The following is an 8,998-nucleotide window of genomic DNA, read 5'->3' as shown; positions in this document are numbered from 1 at the left end:
CAGGGAAGTATATTCAATAACTTGTAATAGCCTATAAGGGAAAATAATCTGAAAAATATATATACAACTGAATCACTTTGCTGTACACCTGAAACTAATACAATATGGTAAATCTCACACTTCAATTAAAAAAAGAGAACTGAATAAACAGAACAATTTTCACCAGATGTTTTTAAGGTATGAAAAAAAATTTTGGAGAAAGAGAATCAACCTATATTTTGCCCATTTTAAGTGGGCGGAAAGGGATAACACCAACACAAAACTTACAAGGTGAGAAGGAGGCTTACAAAGCAGGCAGCAAAAAGGTAAGAGACAAAGTAAAAAAAAAAAAAAAAAACATTTTGAGAGAAAAGTGTACCCCTAGAGAAGAATTCAATCTGTTGGGGGGGAATTAAGAAGCGATTCAGTTTTAGCAAGTTTTAAGAATTGAAACTTCCAGAGGGAAGTAGAGATGGAGTGTGGTTCATACACCAGGGGAAATGGCTCACTCAGGAGGTCATGGAGGGCTTCAGCGGGATGGTGACAGGGTTCCCCAGGGATGTCAGGGAAACGAAGGAGAGGGCTGGCCACACTTGATTGCTGGATGCCGAATTTTAAGCCCTCGGGCACAACCCATTTGGCATAGAGGCAAAGGAATGGTGGGATGGACTGAAAACGGTTCATAATAAGAACATATTGAGGAGACAATAGAAAGCTTGATATGAGAAGAGGAACATTAATGACCCCGATGGTACAATGCTTTTATTTTTTAACAGTTTAAGATGATGTTTATAATTAGAGAGTGTGGTTAAGAAAATAAAGACCAAGGATGTTTACCAAGTAGGGCACAGGTGAAAATCTTTCTGGTTTTGTTTATGGCTACAACTGTATGCAGGGCCTATTACTGATTTGTAACCAGACTTCTTGGAATTTCTTTTTTTCTTTCAAAAATAGACACCGTTCTTTCAAAAATAGCCACCGTATTTTTGGAGATCGCTGTGTTGGGATTAGAGCCCTAAAGCCATTTTGCAACGAGAAAATGTTTGAAAGTAAGATCCTGCGCAAGCTTTCATGGGACCAGTTATGGGCTTGAGCCCGTTTAGGAAAGAAAGAAAAATCCTCCTTAAGGGGAAGTGAGAAGAAAAATGAGAAACAAAACTGTAAGAAAGAGGTAGGCTAGAAATGTTTATGTTCAGTAACTTTGTGTTATCGGTTTCTGAGTGTGGTGTGAAAAAAATTAATAGATGATGATTGAGTAGGAAGTGGTAAAGTGGAGAGAAAAAGAATCAATCCTCCAAAGTAAGGTTAAGCTATTTTTGTTATTATTGTTGTTAGGCAGTTATTAGTCCCTGAACTGGGTGGTTTTTGTTTTTTTTTTTAAGTATAGGAATTATGAAGTTAAAAGAGTTGGTATAGGAAGATGTAACACTTGTTTTGTTATTTATTTTTTTAAACTTCCTTTGTAGCACTTTTCCTGCTAGAGTATGTTGATCATTAAGTTGAAATCTGGCTTTGAAAAGTCAGCAAACAATATTTACCCTAATCATCCCATTGATGGAAGCCCAGCTGTGGAGCCTAACAATTAGAAAAGCCTAACAATGCAACTGTCCAGCTAGCACTTCTTCAAGTGGGCAGACTGAAGCAAGTAAGTGGCAGAAAGAGTTTTTAATAGAAAGTGGTATAAATAAAGTAGCAAAACTAGCTGTTTCCACCTCCGGTCCTCCTACTCTTATATATATGCTTATTAGCTGCATGCTAAAAAAACAACAACAGCAACAATTTAAAAAACCTATTTGCATTTCAGATTGTTGAATATCAAGAACCCCTGTCATGGTTAGAATTCCTTTGATTATAACAAACAGTGTGGTTACATGCTAACAAAGACACATGCTGACGCGCCTGGGAGTCTGACCACCAGGCCACCGGGAGGGTGAGAATGAAGGCAGCTTTGAGCCCTGGCTACATTCTCTGCTCTCCTTTCCGGCTCGCCCTTTCTTTTCCCTCCCCCTTCCTTTCCTACTGCCCCTCCCCCCTTCTCTCCTCTCCTTTTTTTGGCAACTTTCTTCTTTCCTCTGTCTACTCAGTTGGTCCAAATGGCTTCTTCTGGTCACCCCACCCTCTCTCCCTCATCCCTCTGCATTTGCATGTGCTGCACCTTCACCCTGACTGTTCTGCTTCCTCTTCTTAGCCTGGCTACATCCTGTCTGCACCTGGTGCAGGATGCAGCCTTCTCAGGTGCAGCCTTTTCCAGGTAGCTGCCCTTGGTCCCCACAAGGCTGGGCTAATTGTCCCACCTCTGAGCTTCCAGGTTCGCCGGTGCTAATTATTCCCCCTTACATCTTTCCACTCTGTACTGTAATTGCCTGACCACTGGTGCCTTTCTCTCACTGCACTGAGCCCCCTGAAGGCAGGGACTGTCCCTTGCTCCCCTGGAGCTTTATGCAGAGTGTGGAAACATCTGTGAATGGCATGCCCTGGAGCGATAAAGTGCCCTCTGACCAGGAGCTCAATGAACACTTATTGAATGGATGACCGGGTGAATAAATGGATCTATTGCTCACACTTCTGGATTACACGTAAATTGTTTGTATTGTCACATGACCTAGTCTTCCCATCTTTGCCTTCCTCATCATAGCATGCATCAGGTTTACTTGGGACTGGAGTTGAAGTCCAGAATTTTATAGTGCAAATCAGTACAGGTCTAACACTAAGTAAAATTGTACTGGAACTGAACATAAAGGACCCTGACTCAAGTCTTGGACTCCCTGACTGAGAATTCCAGCTGGCAGAGAAGCAGCACACCTGCAGGAAGATGGCTAAGATGAGTGGCTTTGTCCCTATCCATAAGACAAGTCCCACTTTGGATATCAAAGGACTGAACTGGTTGGTACTCCTCTTGAAAGTTTCCATTCCCAACTGGAGAAATTCACAGTGTATAAAGAAAATAATGGCTTGTGATTTATATTTTTGTGATCTTAAGAATATTCCCAGGAGGCACCTTATGTGTTCATCCTCTCACCAGGCTCATAAACTTTTGTTTCGGGTCTTTAGCTAGATTGCAGAAATTGGTTTCTACGTTTCTGATTTGATTTCATCATAGTCTGTGAACACTGCAAATTGGCCGTGTCTATGATGTAAAAATAGTCTATTTTATAGTCACTGGTTCTGCCAAGAGTCCCATTACTACGCACTTCAATCTGGGCTCATGCTCACCTGTAAAAGGAGGGTAAAAAAGTGGGTTTGAACCCTAAAGCATTTCAAGGTCCAGTATAGATAACCCTATTCAAGCTCTTTTCCATAAGTACCAGATCTAACTGCCTGAGTTACAGGTATCCTATTCCCAGAGGGGCTTATTGTGAATTCTTGGGACGTCAGCATCAGGAAAAATCATGTTCTCTTTCTAATTGGAGGCAGAAGGATATAAAGAGCATTTCTTTGATGCGGAAATGGGATTCTCCTCCCAAAGCTCATGGGGAAAGTTTTGGCTTATTTTTTTGCTGCCACGGCCATGGAGGTAGCATGTCCGTAAGTACAGTATAAGAAATCAATTTCTAGTTGTCAAACTCTGTACCAACCCAGGGATTAATTTCTCTTTTGACTAGTTTCAACGCCTTTGTCCGTAGTTATGTTTCACTCTCAAGCATCCTTTACTCAAAATATATAAAAGAAAAATCTCCACAGCAGACTGAGGGGCATTCCTTACACATGAGCACAAGAGGAGTTTGCAAAAAGCAAATAAGGTTCTGGGATGGGAAGGTCAGAGAGAAAATCAAGTCAATTTTGTGTGTGTGTGTGGTGGTGGGTGGTTGGGTGGACAAGGAATAGCGCCTTTATTTGGAAAGCCAGCAGATCTGGAAGATGGTGGACTAGTGTCCCAAAGAATCATCTTGCTTGGGTTTGGATGCTAGTTTCTTTTACAGAACAAAGACGGGGAGGTGAGGAGGTCAAGTACAAAAGACGGTAAGTTTGTTGCAGAAAATCAAGTCAATCTTGATTAAAAATGGCCACTTAAACAGTGAGACTCTAACATAGATAACCGCATGGAATTTCACTTTTGTTATAAGAAGCCAGGTGGATGTCTACTAAATATGTTGTTTCATTAAGTTCAGCTCTGACGTTTGGTTTCTGGGACATTGTGAATTAGGCAGAAGCTGAAAGGAGGTAGCTTATAAGCAAATTATTTCCTTTTGCAGGAAATAGCCCAACTGGTGGTGTATCGGCTTACGGCCATACCCACTTGTAAAGGTCCAAGCCAAGATTTTCTCTTTCCTGGATTAAGATTTTTCCAGAACCATATTTAGGAGCAACTGTATCCTTCCCTTATTAAGGCTCGGGCTATGGAAAGAAGAATGGAAGAGGAGGAAGCTTGTCTGTCAACAGGGTCACTAAGGTGCTTGGGCAGCCATTCAGAGTTGAAAGGCCACAGGACACCTGGATCAGGTGCTTCCTGCCTTACCTTGACGGCACAGGAGCCACATACTTGGACAATACTGAATGTGAACTGACCAACCTGCCTTTCAAATTCCCTTGCAAATCATACATCAGGCATCAGGTGATGCCAAAAATAGTTTTTCAAGGCAAAAATATCTGCCCTACTTTCCAGTCTCTGATGCCTGAAATGCCACCAGTCAGTATCCTTGTACTGAAGAACTGAGTTCATAAGCCAGAGGTTTGGGACTGTGTCACTGTGTACTGCGACAAGGCACTTAACCGCTTTGAACCTCGTCTATAAAATCTGGTAAGTAATGTCACCTTTCAGGTTGTTGCGAGGGTTAAATGGGATATTAGGTACTTCCAAACTTTGGTGCATATGAAAATTATCATGGGTGTTTGTTAAAAATGTAGATTCTCAGACTTCCTTCAGAAGATAATGTGTATTGACTGATTTTGTAACTGTGAAGAGTCATACAAATAGAAGTAATCACTCTTATCATCCTCGGCACTCCTAGAAGGTTTAACACTTCGAGTAGTAATCAGCCTGTTACACAACGAGAAAGGGAGTGGGGTTAAAGAAACTGACATTTATTGAATATCTAATATGGTCTAGGCCTATTAAATACTTTAAATTATTTAATTATATGAGGTGGATATTAGTATTCCCACTTTACAGATGAGGATATTGAGACTGAGAGAAGAGTCTTGTTCAGCATCAAACAACCGGGTCTGTGAACCTGCTTTACTTGCCTCCAAAGACCAAACTCTTCCCGCTATACGAGAATTACATCACTGATAGGTATGGATCCTCTCTAAGTAGCCATAAGCAGAGACCAGGCCTATAGAAGCGGCGAGATATAAACACGAGGTCCTCAAAGTGTGGTTTCCAGGTCAGCAGCTTTAGCATCACCTTGGGAACTTGTTAGAAATGCAAACTCCCGGGCCCCAGGCTTCTGGATCAGACAGTCTGGAAGTGGGGCCCAGAAATCTGGGTTTTAAAAGGCCCTGCAGGTGATTCTGATGCACGCGCACGTCTGACGACCTCTCCGGTAGACCCAAGGCGCTGAGCGTGAGTGTGTGTCTGCGTGTGTCCCTATTGTGGGGAGGACCCTGGGAGGGTGCAGAGGAGGGGCGGCCTGAGGTAGTAGGTGACCTGAGAAGGGGGAAGGTAACTGAGGCACAAGTAGGAGACCTTGCAATGCTCCCCTTCCCTCCCCAACTTGCTCTGTTTGTCTCATTCCCCAGGCAGGGTGGGGCTGTACATCACACACCCCAAGCCGAGGAATGAACCAGTGTCGGGAGAGTCTTCAGTAAGTCGAAGGATCTGCTGAAGTTCTGAGCTAATCATTCATTTTATATAGGTGACTAGAGACTTAGCACAAGTTCAGCAAGAAGATCTTCAACCAAGTATCAGAATGATCTCATAACGAACGGACACAGAAAACCTGCATTAAAAACTGTTCCTCTTTTCTTTTTGCTTTAACCTCACCTCCCTTCACCACCACCCGGAAAACACTATCTGGCCAATCACTGGAACTATCTTTCTCCCTTTCAAATTAAAAAAAAAAAATTCCCCTCAAAAATTTTGTTGAGATTAAAAAACAAGAGTGAGTGGAAATCAATAACTAAGTGGCAGGAGGTTTAAAAGAGAATTCGAAAGTACATATCCTTAAGAATGGAATGACTAAAATGCAATTTTTGAACTGTGTTAGGTCATGAGTGTAAATTAACTGTAGGCATATAAGAAACTTCAGAAAATTACTAAGTGTGGCAGAAATGGATTCTTTCAATTAATTGCTTAGCCTTTTAAAAATGTTTTTGAACAAGCAAGTATACTCACACGGTTCAAAATTTAGAAGATTCAACAGGGCACACAGTGAAAAGTCTCCCCGCCCCTCTCCTTCGGCCACCCAGCTCCTCTCACACTAGGCCACCAAGTTTATCGTAAATCTTTCTAGAGATAGTTTACACATTTAAACATTGTTACCTGAATTTCGGGATAATATACAGTCTTCTGCATTTGACTTTTAAAAACCTAAAAATACATCTTTCAAACCATTAAAAATGTGATATTTTATATAAAAATCGGAGCCAGAATTATCAGTGTGCCTTCCAAAAGAGTATTCCCAGAATAAAAGGGTATTTCAATATAACTTGCTCTTCTATGAACTAGTGCTGCATCCACTAACTTCATTCTACCTAACTTTGTCATCTATTGGTGGGTTCTTGCTGTGAAAAAGAGACAGGGGGAGTTGAGCTGATGTTTCCAGTGAACACACTTGGGCTGGGTGGCCTAATAAAAGAGGGGCTACCATGTACCTTTGCACATGGCGGGGTGGGGTATCATGAACCTTTACAGGTCCAGAAACACCCCTTTATTTCACCACGAGTTGTTCCACCTCAGTAGGACTCTCAGAGAAAATTTGTAAGTGCCCATTTTAAACAAGACCCCCAAAGAGTCAAATGGACTCCTGTTGGCTAATGAGTCCCATCTCTTTTTCTAGGTAAGTGTACACAGGAAACCAAATCACTGTCTAGAGGGTGCTTGGTAAAACTAGAGCTTGAGGCATCAGGTGGTGGTATTATTGGCTTTTGTCGTTGAGCTACTCATAACTGCTGGCCGGCAAACTCTTACTTCTATACTAGCTATATTTTTGTTGTGTAGTTATTACTTAATGCTTGTCACCTGCTGAGCACTTTACTCCTGTTACCACACTCAATTCTCACATAAGGCTGTGAGGTCTTATCTGAACGTTACAGATAAAGAAACTGAGGCTACGAATGGGTAAACAACTTGCCTAAGGTCACACAAAATTCCTAACTAGTCCTCTCCACTCTCTCTTTATGATCTCTGGGCAAATGCTCCAGTTAACAGATTCACTCTTCTCACAGGCTAAAGAAACTTTTGGGGTCACATATTTTTTATTACATCCCAGTCCTAATGACACCCCCTACTTTTTCCAGCACCTGTTCACGCATGTATCCAGCATCACTGGCTCCTTGGCCGCTAGAAATGCAGGTATGAAGGGGCTCCCACCTGATGCCCTCATCTAGGGGTGGAAAAGACTTATAAACTAATATTCACAATGCAGGATGTTTTCACAGAGGCCAGGTATATCAAACTTTACCCGAGAGTGTAGGAAATGCTTATAATGGCTAACATTTACTGAGTACTTGCCACATGCCACGAACTGCTAATTTATTTTATACTTATTTAATCATCTCAACAATCCCCTGAGGGAGGGACTATTATTATGCCATCAGTCACAGGGAGGTTATGTAACTGGCCCCAGTGGCACACAGTTATAATGTAAGCTAAGCATTTCCATGATGTGTTTTTCTTAGTTCAATTCAGAGGACAACATAGCTGAGTCTTGTGGCACCTTGCCATGACACTTAAGAGCTAACTGTGTTGTTGTAGCTAATGTTTGATGATGTGGTAGCTAGAGTAGTGTCTGTGGAGAAAGAATAAAATATGAAGGTACCCAAAGAAACTCCTTTGAACTTTAACTGCATGGTCAGATCACCCTTGAGGGCGAGACTGGGGAGAGGAGACTCAACGTGGCATAGACATAAGTCAATTTCAAAACAGATAATGCATTCCATTTAGGGTGCAGAGCTCTTGTGCCTGGATTAACTTTTCACTCCCTGCACTGGCCACCCAACCTTTCCACTGGGAAAAGCCCTGTTTTGCAGCTGGCCAAGGACTATACCTCGCAATAGCCAGTGTGCTCTCCAATGCGTGAGGTCTCAAGGGAAACTAGTCTGAATGACTCAGCATGACCCATAACTGCCACTAGAAAAATCACCCAAACCAAGATTCATGGGCTCTGATTTCCTGGTGTCCAAAGAGCAGTATCATCTCACTGATCCTAAAGGAATCCCCTCTAGAGAGGGGATTTCACAGAAGCACCTAAAAGTGTAAGATGAACAAGAATGCACATTGCACATGGGTGGGACCTGTGCGGGAAGGGGACTCGGGGCATTTCAGGAATGGGTTGGTCTGGAGTGGAGTGTGGACTGGGAAGGGAAGACAGAAGGGGTCTATCCTAGGAGAAGTTTTACAATCTATTCTCGGAGAGGGACCGAAGGTAGGAGCTGGGGAGGGGAGTCAGGAGAGTAGCAGCCTCTTGGGGCAGATGCCATGCTCTCATTTCCTCTTCTGGGAACTGGCCCCTAATCACAGACACTGTGGATGGGCCCCCAGCTGCTGCGTCTGAATTCCTTGACCCTGTTCTTTCTTGACCACAGCGGATGGGTCCAGGGGACCCCAGAACTAAATGGAGTCAATCAGATTTGTCTCTGAGGAATGTGAAAGTTTGAACCGAGGAGCACAGATATCAGGATCCATGCTGCTGAGTGGGGTTGGTGGCCTGGAACTGCTGCTAATGTGTATGACTGATCTGCCTTGGGTCCAGCACCCCCTCAAGCTGATTGTTCAGCTCCTGCTGGGTTTTCCTTATTTATTTATTCATTTACTTATTTACTTATGTTTAAGTTAGCTAGGGTTGAGTTCTGTGATTTGGGATCAGAAGAGCATTATGGGAGGCTGTCAGAAAGCTGGCAAACACTTCAGGCTTCAATG

Source organism: Lipotes vexillifer, unplaced genomic scaffold (assembly GCF_000442215.2).
Source record: "Lipotes vexillifer unplaced genomic scaffold, Lipotes_vexillifer_v1.1 scaffold241, whole genome shotgun sequence".
NCBI classification, from domain to species: Eukaryota; Metazoa; Chordata; class Mammalia; order Artiodactyla; family Lipotidae; genus Lipotes; species Lipotes vexillifer.
This window is presented reverse-complemented; position numbering follows the sequence as displayed.